The 13949-nt window shown below is 44.2% G+C and overlaps 1 protein-coding gene and 31 non-coding genes across 32 annotated transcripts in view; 31 read left to right on the top strand and 1 right to left on the bottom strand.

Moving 5' to 3' along the window:
- Positions 1–13949, bottom strand: part of cd40 (CD40 molecule, TNF receptor superfamily member 5) — an 89019-nt gene that overhangs the window by 46170 nt on the left and 28900 nt on the right. The gene's annotated exons all lie outside the window — the stretch shown is intronic.
- Positions 11–83, top strand: trnar-acg (transfer RNA arginine (anticodon ACG)). Its single transcript has one exon. It is a non-coding gene; the product is annotated as a tRNA-Arg (tRNA).
- trnar-acg (transfer RNA arginine (anticodon ACG)) lies at positions 878–950 on the top strand. The gene has a single exon. It is a non-coding gene; the product is annotated as a tRNA-Arg (tRNA).
- trnah-gug (transfer RNA histidin (anticodon GUG)) lies at positions 1021–1092 on the top strand. The gene has a single exon. It is a non-coding gene; the product is annotated as a tRNA-His (tRNA).
- On the top strand, positions 1420–1492 carry trnam-cau (transfer RNA methionine (anticodon CAU)). The gene has a single exon. It is a non-coding gene; the product is annotated as a tRNA-Met (tRNA).
- Positions 1889–1960, top strand: trnah-gug (transfer RNA histidin (anticodon GUG)). The gene has a single exon. It is a non-coding gene; the product is annotated as a tRNA-His (tRNA).
- On the top strand, positions 2288–2360 carry trnam-cau (transfer RNA methionine (anticodon CAU)). Its single transcript has one exon. It is a non-coding gene; the product is annotated as a tRNA-Met (tRNA).
- Positions 2613–2685, top strand: trnar-acg (transfer RNA arginine (anticodon ACG)). The gene has a single exon. It is a non-coding gene; the product is annotated as a tRNA-Arg (tRNA).
- trnah-gug (transfer RNA histidin (anticodon GUG)) lies at positions 2758–2829 on the top strand. Its single transcript has one exon. It is a non-coding gene; the product is annotated as a tRNA-His (tRNA).
- trnam-cau (transfer RNA methionine (anticodon CAU)) lies at positions 3158–3230 on the top strand. Its single transcript has one exon. It is a non-coding gene; the product is annotated as a tRNA-Met (tRNA).
- trnam-cau (transfer RNA methionine (anticodon CAU)) lies at positions 4029–4101 on the top strand. The gene has a single exon. It is a non-coding gene; the product is annotated as a tRNA-Met (tRNA).
- On the top strand, positions 5039–5111 carry trnam-cau (transfer RNA methionine (anticodon CAU)). The gene has a single exon. It is a non-coding gene; the product is annotated as a tRNA-Met (tRNA).
- Positions 5364–5436, top strand: trnar-acg (transfer RNA arginine (anticodon ACG)). The gene has a single exon. It is a non-coding gene; the product is annotated as a tRNA-Arg (tRNA).
- Positions 5507–5578, top strand: trnah-gug (transfer RNA histidin (anticodon GUG)). Its single transcript has one exon. It is a non-coding gene; the product is annotated as a tRNA-His (tRNA).
- trnam-cau (transfer RNA methionine (anticodon CAU)) lies at positions 5906–5978 on the top strand. The gene has a single exon. It is a non-coding gene; the product is annotated as a tRNA-Met (tRNA).
- On the top strand, positions 6231–6303 carry trnar-acg (transfer RNA arginine (anticodon ACG)). Its single transcript has one exon. It is a non-coding gene; the product is annotated as a tRNA-Arg (tRNA).
- Positions 6374–6445, top strand: trnah-gug (transfer RNA histidin (anticodon GUG)). Its single transcript has one exon. It is a non-coding gene; the product is annotated as a tRNA-His (tRNA).
- trnam-cau (transfer RNA methionine (anticodon CAU)) lies at positions 6773–6845 on the top strand. Its single transcript has one exon. It is a non-coding gene; the product is annotated as a tRNA-Met (tRNA).
- On the top strand, positions 7635–7707 carry trnam-cau (transfer RNA methionine (anticodon CAU)). Its single transcript has one exon. It is a non-coding gene; the product is annotated as a tRNA-Met (tRNA).
- trnar-acg (transfer RNA arginine (anticodon ACG)) lies at positions 7960–8032 on the top strand. The gene has a single exon. It is a non-coding gene; the product is annotated as a tRNA-Arg (tRNA).
- Positions 8103–8174, top strand: trnah-gug (transfer RNA histidin (anticodon GUG)). The gene has a single exon. It is a non-coding gene; the product is annotated as a tRNA-His (tRNA).
- trnam-cau (transfer RNA methionine (anticodon CAU)) lies at positions 8502–8574 on the top strand. Its single transcript has one exon. It is a non-coding gene; the product is annotated as a tRNA-Met (tRNA).
- On the top strand, positions 8827–8899 carry trnar-acg (transfer RNA arginine (anticodon ACG)). Its single transcript has one exon. It is a non-coding gene; the product is annotated as a tRNA-Arg (tRNA).
- trnah-gug (transfer RNA histidin (anticodon GUG)) lies at positions 8970–9041 on the top strand. Its single transcript has one exon. It is a non-coding gene; the product is annotated as a tRNA-His (tRNA).
- trnar-acg (transfer RNA arginine (anticodon ACG)) lies at positions 9693–9765 on the top strand. The gene has a single exon. It is a non-coding gene; the product is annotated as a tRNA-Arg (tRNA).
- trnah-gug (transfer RNA histidin (anticodon GUG)) lies at positions 9836–9907 on the top strand. The gene has a single exon. It is a non-coding gene; the product is annotated as a tRNA-His (tRNA).
- On the top strand, positions 10232–10304 carry trnam-cau (transfer RNA methionine (anticodon CAU)). Its single transcript has one exon. It is a non-coding gene; the product is annotated as a tRNA-Met (tRNA).
- On the top strand, positions 10557–10629 carry trnar-acg (transfer RNA arginine (anticodon ACG)). The gene has a single exon. It is a non-coding gene; the product is annotated as a tRNA-Arg (tRNA).
- On the top strand, positions 11097–11169 carry trnam-cau (transfer RNA methionine (anticodon CAU)). The gene has a single exon. It is a non-coding gene; the product is annotated as a tRNA-Met (tRNA).
- Positions 12288–12360, top strand: trnar-acg (transfer RNA arginine (anticodon ACG)). Its single transcript has one exon. It is a non-coding gene; the product is annotated as a tRNA-Arg (tRNA).
- Positions 12830–12902, top strand: trnam-cau (transfer RNA methionine (anticodon CAU)). The gene has a single exon. It is a non-coding gene; the product is annotated as a tRNA-Met (tRNA).
- trnah-gug (transfer RNA histidin (anticodon GUG)) lies at positions 13299–13370 on the top strand. Its single transcript has one exon. It is a non-coding gene; the product is annotated as a tRNA-His (tRNA).

The following is a 13949-nucleotide window of genomic DNA, read 5'->3' on the forward strand; positions in this document are numbered from 1 at the left end:
GCACAATCAAGGGCTAGTGGCGCAATGGACAACGCGTCTGACTACGGATCAGAAGACTCTAGGTTCGACTCCTGGCTAGCTCGACAAACTTTTGTATTTCAACCCGAAGTCAAAGTTCCGTAGGTTAATTTGCTGAAGCAAGAGCGGTAAACAGCAGTGCTCCTATAGTGGTTAGTACTCTGCGTTGTGGCCGCAGGAATCCCGGTTCGAATCCGGGTCACAGCAACCAGGTTTCTTGCAGTGGGTCTTTTTGTGTGTTATCTAAAAATATTTCTTTTTTGTCATCAGGTTGTTAAGTGGAATAACAAAGAAAAGCTACAGTACAGCCTCGTGCTCCCGATTTGCTGTTCAAATTGCAAGTGGCGCATGGGAAAAAGTAACTGACTAAGGATCAGAAAATTCTAGCCTCTACTCCTGGCAAGCCCGGGAGGCTTTGGCAAATTAGCCTGAAACCAGAGGTGTTGGAGGTAAACTTGCTGAAGAAAAAATGGTTGACACCTGTGATCGTATAGGTGTTGGTACTAAGTTGTTAGTACTAAGAGAACCGTCTTTGCCTCGTTAGCGCAGTAGGTTGTGCGTCAGTCTCATAATCTGAAGGTCGTGCGTTCAATCCTCACACAAGGCATATGCTATTTGTTTTAGCGGGTTGGAATCCCTTCATTGTCACTGTTCAAAGAGGATTTGTCATTTTTGGGGTGAATTTTGCCGACTATTCAAAATCCCTAGTGCCATTAGCTCGATCCTCACACGGGGCAGTCATGTTTCTGTGCAGTGAGTTTGACTTTCCTCATGGTCACTGCATTGTGAGTGTTTAAGCCCTTTTGCCAGAGTCAACTATCTACGCGTCCAGCGTTATTCTCCAAAATGGCACAATCAAGGGCTAGTGGCGCAATGGATAACGCGTCTGACTACGGATCAGAAGATTCTAGGTTTGACTCCTGGTTAGCTCGACAACCTTTTGTATTTCAACCCGAAGTCAAAGTTCCGTAGGTTAATTTGTTGTAGCACGCACAGTCAACAGCTGTGATCGTATAGTGGTTAGTACTCTGCGTTGTGGCCGCAGGAACCCCGGTTCGAATCCGGGTCACAGCAACCAGGTTTCTTGCAGTGGGTCTTTTTGTGTGTTATCTAAAAATATTAGTTTTTTGTCATCATGTTGTTAAGTGGAATAACAAAGAAAAGCTACAGTACAGCCTTGTGCTCCCGATTTGCTGTTCAAATTGCAAGTGGCGCATGGGCAAAAGTATCTGACTATGGATCAGAAAATTCTAGCCTCTACTCCTGGCAAACCCGGGAGGCTTTGGCAATTTAGCCTGAAACCAGAGGTGTTGGAGGTAAACTTGCTGAAGAAAAAATGGTTGACACCTGTGATCGTATAGGTGTTGGTACTAAGTTGTTAGTACTAAGAGAACCGTCGTTGCCTCGTTAGCCCAGTAGGTAGCGCGTCAGTCTCATAATCTGAAGGTCGTGAGTTCAATCCTCACACGGGGCATATGTTATTTGTTTTAGCGGGTTGGAATCCCTTTATTGTCACTGTTTAAAGAGGATTTGTCATTTTTGGGGGGAATTTTGCCTACTATTCAAAATCCCTAGTGCCATTAGCTCGAATCCTCACACGGGGCAGTCATGTTTCTTTTCAGTGAGTCTAAATTCCTTCATGGTCACTGCATTGTCAGTGTTTTACCCCTTTTGCCAGAGTCAACAATCTACGTGTCCAGTGTTATTCTCCATAATGGCACAATCAAGGGCTAGTGGCGCAATGGACAACGCGTCTGACTACGGATCAGAAGACTCTATGTTCGACTCCTGGCTAGCTCGACAAACTTTTGTATTTCAACCCAAAGTCAAAGTTCCGTAGGTTAATTTGCTGAAGCAAGGCCAGTCACCAGCTGTGATCGTATAGTGGTTAGTACTCTGCGTTGTGGCCGCAGGAACCCCGGTTCGAATCCGGGTCACAGCAACCAGGTATCATGCAGTGGGTCTTTTTGTGTGTTATCTAAAAATATTTATTTTTTGTCATCATGTTGTTAAGTGGAATAACAAAGAAAGGCTACAGTACAACCTCGTGCTCCCGATTTGCTGTTCAAATTGCAAGTGGCGCATGGGACAAAGTATCTGACTATGGATCAGAAAATTCTAGCCTCTACTCCTGGCAAGCCCGGGAGGCTTTGGCAATTTAGCCTGAAACCAGAGGTGTTGGAGGTAAACTTGCTGAAGAAAAAATGGTTGACACCTGTGATCGTATAGGTGTTGGTACTAAGTTGTTAGTACTAAGAGAACCGTCGTTGCCTCGTTAGCGCAGTAGGTAGCGCGTCAGTCTCATAATCTGAAGGTCGTGAGTTCAATCCTCACACGAGGCATATGTTATTTGTTTTAGCGGGTTGGAATCCCTTCATTGTCACTGTTCAAAGAGGATTTGTCATTTTTGGGGGGAATTTTGCCTACTATTCAAAATCCCTAGTGCCATTAGCTCGATCCTCACATGGGGCAGTCATGTTTCTTTTCAGTGAGTTTAAATTCCTTCATGGTCACTGCATTGTCAGTGTTTTACCCCTTTTGCCAGAGTCAGCAATCTACGTGTCCAGTGTTATTCTCCATAATGGCACAATCAAGGGCTAGTGGCGCAATGGACAACGCGTCTGACTACGGATCAGAAGATTCTAGGTTCGACTCCTGGCTAGCTCGACAGGGTTTTGTAAACTTCAACCCGAAGTCAAAGTTACGTAGGTTAATTTGCTGTAGCACGCACAGTCAAGAGCTGTGATCGTATAGTGGTTAGTACTCTGCGTTGTGGCCGCAGGAACCCCGGTTCGAATCCGGGTCACAGCAACCAGGTATCTTGCAGTGGGTTTTTTTGTGTGTTATCTAAAAATATTTATTTTTTGTCATCATGTTGTTAAGTGGAATAACAAAGAAAAGCTACAGTACAGACCCGCGCTCCCGATTTGCTGTTCAAATTGCAAGTGGCACATGGGACAAAGTATCTGACAATGAATCAGAAAATTCTAGCCTCTACTCCTGGCAGGCCCGGGAGGCTTTGGCAATTTAACCTGAAACCAGAGGTGTTGGAAGTAATATTGCTGAAGAAAAAATTGGTTGACACCTGTGATCGTATAGGTGTTGGTACTAAGTTGTTAGTACTAACTGAACAGTCGTTGCCTCGTTAGCGCAGTAGGTAGCGCGTCAGTCTCATAATCTGAAGGTCGTGAGTTCAATCCTCACACGAGGCAAATGTTATTTGTTTTAGCGGGTTTGGAATCCCTTCATTGTCACTGTTCAAAGAGGATTTGTCATTTTTGGGGGGAATTTTGCCTACTATTCAAAATCCCTAGTGCCATTAGCTCGATCCTCACATGGGGCAGTCATGTTTCTTTTCAGTGAGTTTAAATTCCTTCATGGTCACTGCATTGTCAGTGTTTAACCCCTTTTGCCAGAGTCAACAATCTACGCGTCCAGTGTTATTCTTCATAAAGGAACAATCAAGGGCTAGTGGCGCAATGGATAACGCGTCTGACTACGGATCGGAAGATTCTAGGTTTGACTCCTGGCTAGCTCGACAAGGTTTTGTAAACTTCAACCCGAAGTCAAAGTTACGTAGGTTAATTTGCTGTAGCACGCACAGTCAAGAGCTGTGATCGTATAGTGGTTAGTACTCTGCGTTGTGGCCGCAGGAACCCCGGTTCGAATCCGCGTCACAGCAACCAGGTATCTTGCAGTGGGTTTTTTTGTGTGTTATCTAAAAATATTTATTTTTTGTCATCATGTTGTTAAGTGGAATAACAAAGAAAAGCTACAGTACAGACTCGCGCTCCCGATTTGCTGTTCAAATTGCAAGTGGCGCATGGGACAAAGTATCTGACTATGGATCAGAAAATTCTAGCCTCTACTCCTGGCAGGCCCGGGAGGCTTTGGCAATTTAACCTGAAACCAGAGGTGTTGGAAGTAATATTGCTGAAGAAAAAATTGGTTGACACCTGTGATCGTATAGGTGTTGGTACTAAGTTGTTAGTACTAACTGAACCGTCGTTGCCTCGTTAGCGCAGTAGGTAGCGCGTCAGTCTCATAATCTGAAGGTCGTGAGTTCAATCCTCACACGAGGCAAATGTTATTTGTTTTAGCGGGTTTGGAATCCCTTCATTGTCACTGTTCAAAGAGGATTTGTCATTTTTGGGGGGAATTTTGCCTACTATTCAAAATCCCTAGTGCCATGAGCTCGATCCTCACATGGGGCAGTCATGTTTCTTTTCAGTGAGTTTGAGTTTCCTCATGGTCACTGCATTGTCAGTGTTTAACCCCTTTTTCCAGAGTCAACTATCTACGCGTCCAGCGTTATTCTCCAGAATGACACAATCAAGGGCTAGTGGCCTAGTACCAACCTCGTCATGTCCGTTGTGTCCTGAGCAAGACACTTCACCCTTGCTCCTGATGGGTGCTGGTTAGCGCCTTGCATGGCAGCTCACTCCAACAGTGTGTGAATGTGTGTGTGAATGGGTAAATGTGGTAGTAGTGTCAAAGCGCTTTGAGTACCTTGAAGGTAGAAAAGCGCTATACAAGTACAACCCATTTATCATTTATTTATTTACTTCAACCTGAAGTCAAAATTCCGTAGGTTAATTTGCTGAAACAAGGCCAGTCACCATCTGTGATCGTATAGTGTTTAGTACTCTGCGTTGTGGCCGCAGGAACACCAGTTCGAATCCGGGTCACAGCAACCAGGTATCTTGCAGTGGGTCTTTTTGTGTGTTATCTAAAAATATTTCTTTTTTGTCATCATGTTGTTAAGTGGAATAACAAAGAAAAGCTACAGTACGGCCTCGTGCTCCCGATTTGCTGTTCAAATTGCAAGTGGCGCATGGGAAAAAGTATCTGACTATGGATCAGAAAATTCTAACCTCTACTCCTGGCAAGCCCGGGAGGCTTTGGCAATTTAGCCTGAAACCAGAGGTGTTGGAGGTAAACTTGCTGAAGAAAAAATGGTTGACACCTGTGATCGTATAGGTGTTGGTACTAAGGTGTTAGTACTAAGAGAACCGTCTTTGCCTCGTTAGCACAGTAGGTAGTGCGTCAGTCTCATAATCTGAAGGTCGTGAGTTCAATCCTCACACGAGACATATGTTATTTGTTTTAGCGGGTTGGAATCCCTTCATTGTCACTGTTCAAAGACGATTTGTCATTTTTGGGGGGAATTTTGCCTACTATTCAAAATCCCTAGTGCCATTAGCTCGATCCTCACACGGGGCAGTCATGTTTCTCTTCAGTGATTTTGAATTTCCTCATGGTCACTGCATTGTGAGTGTTTAAGCCCTTTTGCCAGAGTCAACTATCTACGCGTCCAGCGTTATTCTCCAAAATGGCACAATCAAGGGCTAGTGGCGCAATGGATAACGCGTCTGACTACGGATCAGAAGATTCTAGGTTCGACTCCTGGCTATCTCGACAAACTTTTGTATTTCAACCCGAAGTCAAAGGTCCGTAGGTTAATTTGCTGTAGCACGCACAGTCAGCAGCTGTGATCGTATAGTGGTTAGTACTCTGCGTTGTGGCCGCAGGAACCCCGGTTCGAATCCGGGTCACAGCAACCAGGTTTCTTGCAGTGGGTCTTTTTTTGTGTTATCTAAAAATATTCCTTTTTTGTCATCATGTTTTTAAGTGGAATAACAAAGAAAAGCTACAGTACAGCCTCTTGCTCCCAATTTGCTGTTCAAATTGCAAGTGGCGCATGGGACAAAGTATCTGACTATGGATCAGAAAATTCTAGCCTCTACTCCTGGCAAGCCCGGGAGGCTTTGGCAATTTAGCCTGAAACCAGAGGTGTTGGAGGTAAACTTGCTGAAGAAAAAATGGTTGACACCTGTGATCGTATAGGTGTTGGTACTAAGTTGTTAATACTAAGAGAACCGTCTTTGCCTCGTTAGCACAGTAGGTAGTGCGTCAGTCTCATAATCTGAAGGTCGTGAGTTCAATCCTCACACGAGGCATATGTTATTTGTTTTAGCGGGTTGGAATCCCTTCATTGTCACTGTTCAAAGTCGATTTGTCATTTTTGGGGGGAATTTTGCCTACTATTCAAAATCCCTAGTGCCATTAGCTCGATCCTCACACGGGGCAGTCATGTTTCTCTTCAGTGATTTTGAATTTCCTCATGGTCACTGCATTGTGAGTGTTTAAGCCCTTTTGCCAGAGTCAACTATCTACGCGTCCAGCGTTATTCTCCAAAATGGCACAATCAAGGGCTAGTGGCGCAATGGATAACGCGTCTGACTACGGATCAGAAGATTCTAGGTTCGACTCCTGGCTAGCTCGACAAACTTTTGTATTTCAACCCGAAGTCAAAGGTCCGTAGGTTAATTTGCTGTAGCACGCACAGTCAGCAGCTGTGATCGTATAGTGGTTAGTACTCTGCGTTGTGGCCGCAGGAACCCCGGTTCGAATCCGGGTCACAGCAACCAGGTTTCTTGCAGTGGGTCTTTTTTTGTGTTATCTAAAAATATTCCTTTTTTGTCATCATGTTTTTAAGTGGAATAACAAAGAAAAGCTACAGTACAGCCTCTTGCTCCCAATTTGCTGTTCAAATTGCAAGTGGCGCATGGGACAAAGTATCTGACTATGGATCAGAAAATTCTAGCCTCTACTCCTGGCAAGCCCGGGAGGCTTTGGCAATTTAGCCTGAAACCAGAGGTGTTGGAGGTAAACTTGCTGAAGAAAAAATGGTTGACACCTGTGATCGTATAGGTGTTGGTACTAAGTTGTTAATACTAAGAGAACCGTCTTTGCCTCGTTAGCACAGTAGGTAGTGCGTCAGTCTCATAATCTGAAGGTCGTGAGTTCAATCCTCACACGAGGCATATGTTATTTGTTTTAGCGGGTTGGAATCCCTTCATTGTCACTGTTCAAAGACGATTTGTCATTTTTGGGGGGAATTTTGCCTACTATTCAAAATCCCTAGTGCCATTAGCTCGATCCTCACACGGGGCAGTCATGTTTCTCTTCAGTGAGTTTGAGTTTCCTCATGGTCACTGCATTGTCAGTGGTTAACCCCTTTTGCCAGAGTCAACAATCTACGTGTCCAGCGTTATTCTCCCGAATGGCACAATCAATGGCTAGTGGCACAATGGATAACGCATCTGACTACGGATCAGAAGATTTTAGGTTCGATTCCTGGCTAGCTAAGTCAATTTCTGTACTTCAACCTGAAGTCTAAGTTCAGTAGGTTAATTTGCTAAAGCAAGGCCAGTCACCAGCTGTAATCGTATAGTGGTTAGTACTCTGCGTTGTGGCCGCAGTAACCCCGGTTCGAATCCGGTTCACAGCAACCAGGTATCTTGCAGTGGGTCTTTTTGTGTGTTATCTAAAAATATTTATTTTTTGTCATCATGTTGTTAAGTGGAATAACAAAGAAAAGCTACAGTACAGCCTCGTGCTCCCGATTTGCTGTTCAAATTGCAAGTGGCGCATGTAGTATCTGACTATGGATAAGAAAATTCTAGCCTCTACTCCTGGCAAGCCCGGGAGGCTTTGGCAATTTAGCCTGAAACCAGAGGTGTTGGAGGTAAACTTCCTGAAGAAAAAATGGTTGACACCTGTGATCGTATAAGTGTTGGTACTAAATTGTTAGTACTAAGATAGCCGTAGTTGCCTCGTTAGCGCAGTTGGTAGCGCGTCAGTCTCATAATCTGAAGGTCGTGAGTTCAATCCTCACACGGGGCATATGTTATTTGTTTTAGCGGGTTGGAATCCCTTCATTGTCAATGTTCAAAGAGGATTTGTCATTTTTGGGGGGAATTTTGCCTACTATTCATAATCCCTAGTGCCATTAGCTCGATCCTCACACGGGGCAGTCATGTTTCTTTTCAATGAGTTTAAATTCCTTCATGGTCACTGCATTGTCAGTGTTGTACCCCTTTTGCCAGAGTCAACAATCTACGTGTCCAGTGTTATTCTCCATAATGGCACAATCAAGGGCTAGCGGCGCAATGGACAACGCGTCTGACTACGGATCAGAAGACTCTAGGTTCGACTCCTGGCTAGCTCGACAAACTTTTGTATTTCAACCCGAAGTCAAAGTTCCGTAGGTTAATTTGCTGAAGCAAGGCCAGTGACCAGCTGTGATCGTATAGTGGTTAGTACTCTGCGTTGTGGCCGCAGGAACCCCGGTTCGAATCCGGGTCACAGCAACCAGGTTTCTTGCAGCGGGTCTTTTTGTGTGTTATCTAAAAATATTTCTTTTTTGTCATCATGTTGTTAAGTGGAATAACAAAGAAAAGCTACAGTACAGCCTCGTGCTCCCGATTTGCTGTTCAAATTGCAAGTGGCGCATGGGACAAAGTATCTGACTATGGATCAGAAAATTCTAGCCTCTACTCCTGGCAAGCCCGGGAGGCTTTGGCAATTTAGCCTGAAACCAGAGGTGTTGGAGGTAAACTTGCTGAAGAAAAAATGGTTGACAACTGTGATCGTATAGGTGTTGGTACTAAGTTGTTAGTACTAAGAGAACAGTTGTTGCCTCGTTAGCGCAGTAGGTAGCGCGTCAGTCTCATAATCTGAAGGTCGTGAGTTCAATCCTCACACGAGGCATATTTTATTTGTTTTAGCGGGTTGGAATCCCTTCATTGTCACTGTTCAAAGACGATTAGTCATTTTTTGGGGGATATTTGCCTACTATTCAAAATCCCTAGTGCCAATAGCTCGATCCTCACACGGGGCAGTCATGTTTCTTTTCAGTGAGTTTAAATTCCTTCATGGTCACTGCATTGTCAGTGTTTAACCCCTTTTGCCAGAGTCAACAATCTACGTGTCCAGTGTTTTTCTCCATAATAGCAAAATCAAGGGCTAGTGGCGCAATGGATAACGCGTCTGACTACGGATCAGAAGATTCTAGGTTCGACTCCTGGCTAGCTCGACAAAATTTTGTATTTCAACCCGAAGTCAAAGTTCCGTAGGTCAATTTGCTATAGCACACACAGTCAACAGCTGTGATCGTATAGTGGTTAGTACTCTGCGTTGTGGCCGCAGGAACCCCGGTTCGAATCCGGGTCACAGCAACCAGGTATATTGCAGAGGGTCTTTTTGTGTGTTATCTAAAAATATTTCTTTTTTGTCATCATGTTGTTAAGTGGAATAACAAATAAAAGCTACAGTACAGCCTCGTGCTCCCGATTTGCTGTTCAAATTGCAAGTGGCGCATGGGAAAAAGTATCTGACTATGGATCAGAAAATTCTAGCCTCTACTCCTGGCAAGCCCGGGAGGCTTTGGCATTTTAACCTGAAACCAGAGGTGTTGGAGGTAAACTTGCTGTAGAAAAAATGGTTGACAGCTGTGATCGTATAGGTGTTGGTACTAAATGGTTAGTCCAAAACAACATTTGTTACCTCGCTAGCGCAGTAGGTAGCACCTCAGTCTCATAATCTGAAAGTCTTGAGTTCAATCCTCACTCGAGGCATATGTTATTTGTTTTAGCGGGCTTGGAATCCCTTCATTGTCACTGTTCAAAGAGGATTTGTCTTTTTTGGGGGAATTTTGCCTACTATTCAAAATCCCTAGTGCCATTAGCTCGATCCTCACATGGGGCAGTCATGCTTCTCTTCAGTGAGTTTGAGTTTCCTCATGGTCACTGCATTGTCAGTGTTTAAGCCCTTTTGCCAGAGTCAACAATCCACGCGTCCAGCGTTATTCTCCAGAATGGCACAATCAAGGGCTAGTGGCGCAATAGACAACGCGTCTGACTACGGATCAGAAGACTCTAGGTTCGACTCCTGGCTAGCTCGACAAACTTTTGTATTTCAACCTGAAGTCAAAGTTCCGTCGGTTAATTTGCTGAAGCAAGGCCAGTCACCAGCTGTGATCGTATAGTGGTTAGTACTCTGCGTTGTGGCCGCAGGAACCCCGGTTCGAATCCGGGTCACAGCAACCAGGTATCTTGCAGTGGGTCTTTTTGTGTGTTATCTAAAAATATTTATTTTTTGTCATCATGTTAAGTGGAATAACAAAGAAAAGCTACAGTACAGCCTCGTGCTCCCGATTTGCTGTTCAAATTGCAAGTGGCGCATGGGACAAAGTATCTGACTATGGATCAGAAAATTCTAGCCTCTACTCCTGGCAAGCCCGGGAGGCTTTGGAAATTTAGCCTGAAACAAGAGGTGTTGGAGGTAAACTTGCTGAAGAAAAAATGGTTGACACCTGTGATCATATAGGTGTTGGTACTAAATTGTTAGTACTAAGACAACCGTCGTTGCCTCGTTAGCGCAGTAGGTAGTGCGTCAGTCTCATAATCTGAAGGTCGTGAGTTCAATCCTCACACGAGGCATATGTTCTTTGTTTTAGCGGGTTGGAATCCCTTCATTGTCACTGTTCAAAGACGATTTGTCATTTTTGGGGGGAATTTTGCGTACTATTCAAAATCCCTAGTGCCATTAGCTCGATCCTCACACGGGGCAGTCATGTTTCTCTTCAGTGAGTTTGAGTTTCCTCATGGTCACTGCATTGTCAGTGGTTAACCCCTTTTGCCAGAGTCAACTATCTACGCGTCCAGCGTTATTCCCCAGAATGGCACAATCAAGGGCTAGTGGCGCAATGGATAACGCGTCTGACTACGGATCAGAAGACTCTAGGTTCGACTCCTGGCTAGCTCGACAAACTTTTGTATTTCAACCCGACGTCAAAGTTCCGTAGGTTAATTTGCTGAAGCAATGTCAGTCACCAGCTGTGATCGTATAGTGGTTAGTACTCTGCGTTGTGGCCGCAAGAACCCCAGTTCGAATCCAGGTTACAGCAACCAGGTTTCTTGCAGTGGGTCTTTTTGTGTGTTATCTAAAAATATTTCTTTTTTGACATCATGTTGTTAGGGGGATTACAAAAAAAAGCTACAGTACAGCCTCGTGCTCCCGATTTGCTGTTCAAATTGCAAGTGGCGCATGGGACAAAGTATCTGACTATGGATCAGAAATCTCTAGCCTCTACTCCTGGCAAGCCCGGGAGGCTTTGGCAATTTAACTTGAAACCAGAGGTGTTGGAGGTAAACTTGCTGAAGAAAAAATGGTTGACAACTGTGATCATATAGGTGTTGGTACTAAGTTGTTGGTACTAAGATAACAGTGTTTCCTCGTTAGCGCAGTAGGTAGCGCGTCAGTCTCATAATCTGAAGGTCGTGAGTTCAATCCTCACACGGGGCATATGTTATTTGTTTTAGCGGGTTGGAATCCCTTCATTGTCACTGTTCAAAGAGGATTTGTCCTTTTTGGGGGGAATTTTGCCTACCATTCAAAATCCCTAGTGCCATTAGCTTGATCCTCACACGGGGCAGTCATGTTTTTTTCAGTGAGTTTAAATTCCTTCAAGGTCACTGCATTGTCAGTGTTTAACTCCTTTTGCCAGAGACAAGAATCAACGTGTCCAGCATTATTCTCCAGAACAACACATCCAAGGGCTAGTGGTGCAATGGATAATGCGTCTCACTAGGGATCAGAAGATTCTAGGTTCAACTCCTGGCTAGCTCGACAAACTTTTGTATTTCAAACCGAAGTCAAAGTTCCGTAGGTTAATTTGCTGTAGCAAACAATGTCAACAGCTGTGATCGTATAGTGGTTAGTACTCTGCGTTGTACCCGCTGAAATCCCCTGTTCGAATCCGGGTTACAGCAACCAGGTTTCTTGCAGTGGGTCTTTTGTGTGTTATCTAAAAATATTTATTTTTTGACATCATGTTGTTAAGTGGAATAACAAAGAAAAGCTACAGTACAGCCTCGTGCTCCCGATTTGCCGTTCAAATTGCAAGTGGCGCATGTGACAAAGTATCTGACTATGGATCAGAAATTTCTAGCCTCTACTCCTGGCAAGCCCGGGAGGCTTTGGCAATTTAACCTGAAACCAGAGGTGTTGGAGGTAAACTTGCTGTAGAAAAAATGGTTGACACCTGTGATCGTATAGGTGTTGGTACTAAGTTGTTAGTACTAAGACAATAGCCGTTGTCTAGTTAGCGCAGAAGGTAGCGCGTCAGTCTCTTAATCTGAAGGTTGTGAGTTCAATCCTCACACGAGGTATATGTTATTTGTTTTAGTGGGTATGAATCCCTTCATTGTCACTGTTCAAAGAGGATTTGTCATTTTTGGGGGGAATTTTGCCTACTATTCAAAATCCCTAGTGCCATTAGCTCGATCCTCACACGGGGCATTCATGTTTCTTTTCAGTGAGTTTAAATTCCTTCATGGTCACTGCATTGTCAGTGTTTTACCCCTTTTGCCAGAGTCAACAATCTACGTGTCCAGTGTTATTCTCCATAATGGCACAATCAAGGGCTAGTGGCGCAATGGATAACGCGTCTGACTACGGATCAGAAGATTCTAGGTTCGACTCCTGGCTAGCTCGACAAACTTTTGTATTTCAACCCAAAGTCAAAGTTCTGTAGGTTAATTTGCTGTAGCACACACAGTCACCAGCTGTGATCGTATAGTGGTTAGTACTCTGCGTTGTGGCCGCAGGAACCCCGCTTTGAATCCGGGTCACAGCAACCAGGTATCTTGCAGTGGGACTTTTTGTGTGTTATTTAAAAATATTTATTTTTTGTCATCATGTTTTTAAGTGGAATAACAAAGAAAAGCTACAGTACAGACTCGTGCTCCGGATTTGCTGTTCAAATTGCAAGTGGCACATGGGACAAAGTATCTGACTTTGAGTCAGAAAAATCTAGCCTCTACTCCTGGCAAGCCCGGGAGGCTTTGGCAATTTAACCTGAAACCAGAGGTGTTGGAGGTAAACTTGCTGAAGAAAAAATGGTTGACACCTGTGACCGTATAGGTGTTGGTACTAAGTTGTTAGTACTAAGAGAACCGTCGTTGCCTCGTTAGCGCAGTAGGTAGCGCGTCAGTCTCATAATCTGAAGGTCGTGAGTTCAATCCTCACACGGGGCATATGTTATTTGTTTTAGCGGGTTGGAATCCCTTCATTGTCACTGTTCAAAGAGGATTTGTCATTTTTTTGGGGGAATTTTGCCTACTATTCAAAATCCCTAGTGCCAGTAGCTCGATCCTCACATGGGGCAGTCATGTTTCTCTTCAGTGAGTTTAAATTCCTTCATGGTCACTGCATTGTCAGTGTTTTACCCCTTTTGCCAGAGACAAAAATCAACGTGTCCAGCATTAATCTCCAGAATGATACTTCCAAGGGCTAATGGCGCAATGGATAAAGCGTCTGACTTCGTATCAGGAGATTCTAATTTGGACTCCTGGCTAGCTCGACAAACTTTTGTATTTCAACCCGAAGTCAAAGTTCCGTAGGTTAATTTGCTAAAGCAAGCCCAGTCACCAGCTGTGATCGTATAGTGGTTAGTACTCTGCGTTGTGGCCGCAGGAACCCCGGTTCGAATCCGGGTCACAGCAACCAGATTTCTTGCAGTGGGTCTTTTTGTGTGTTATCTAAAAATATTTCTTTTTTTGTCATCATGTTGTTAAGTGGAATAACAAAGAAAAGCTACAGTACAGCCTCGTGCTCCCGATTTGCTGTTCAAATTGCAAGTGGCGCATGGGACAAAGTATCTGACTATGGATTAGAAAATTCTAGCCTCTACTCCTGGCAAGCCCGGGAGGCTTTGGCAATTTAGCCTGAAACCAGAGGTGTTGGAGGTAAACTTGCTGAAGAAAAAATGGTTGACACCTGTGATCGTATAGGTGTTGGTGCTAAGTTGTTAGTCCGAAACAACAATTGTTACCTCGTTAGCGCAGTAGGTAGCACCTCAGTCTCATAATCTGAAAGTCTTGAGTTCAACCCTCACACGAGGCATATGTTAATTGTTTTAGCTGGTTTGGAATCCCTCCATTGTCACTGTTCAAAGAGGATTTGTCATTTTTGGGGTGAATTTTGCCGACTATTCAAAATCCCTAGTGCCGTTAGCTCGATCCTCACACGGGGCAGTCATGTTTCTCTTCAGTGAGTTTGACTTTCCTCATGGTCACTGCATT

The sequence above is a fragment of the Nerophis lumbriciformis genome, linkage group LG01 (genome assembly GCF_033978685.3).
Source record: "Nerophis lumbriciformis linkage group LG01, RoL_Nlum_v2.1, whole genome shotgun sequence".
NCBI classification, from domain to species: Eukaryota; Metazoa; Chordata; class Actinopteri; order Syngnathiformes; family Syngnathidae; genus Nerophis; species Nerophis lumbriciformis.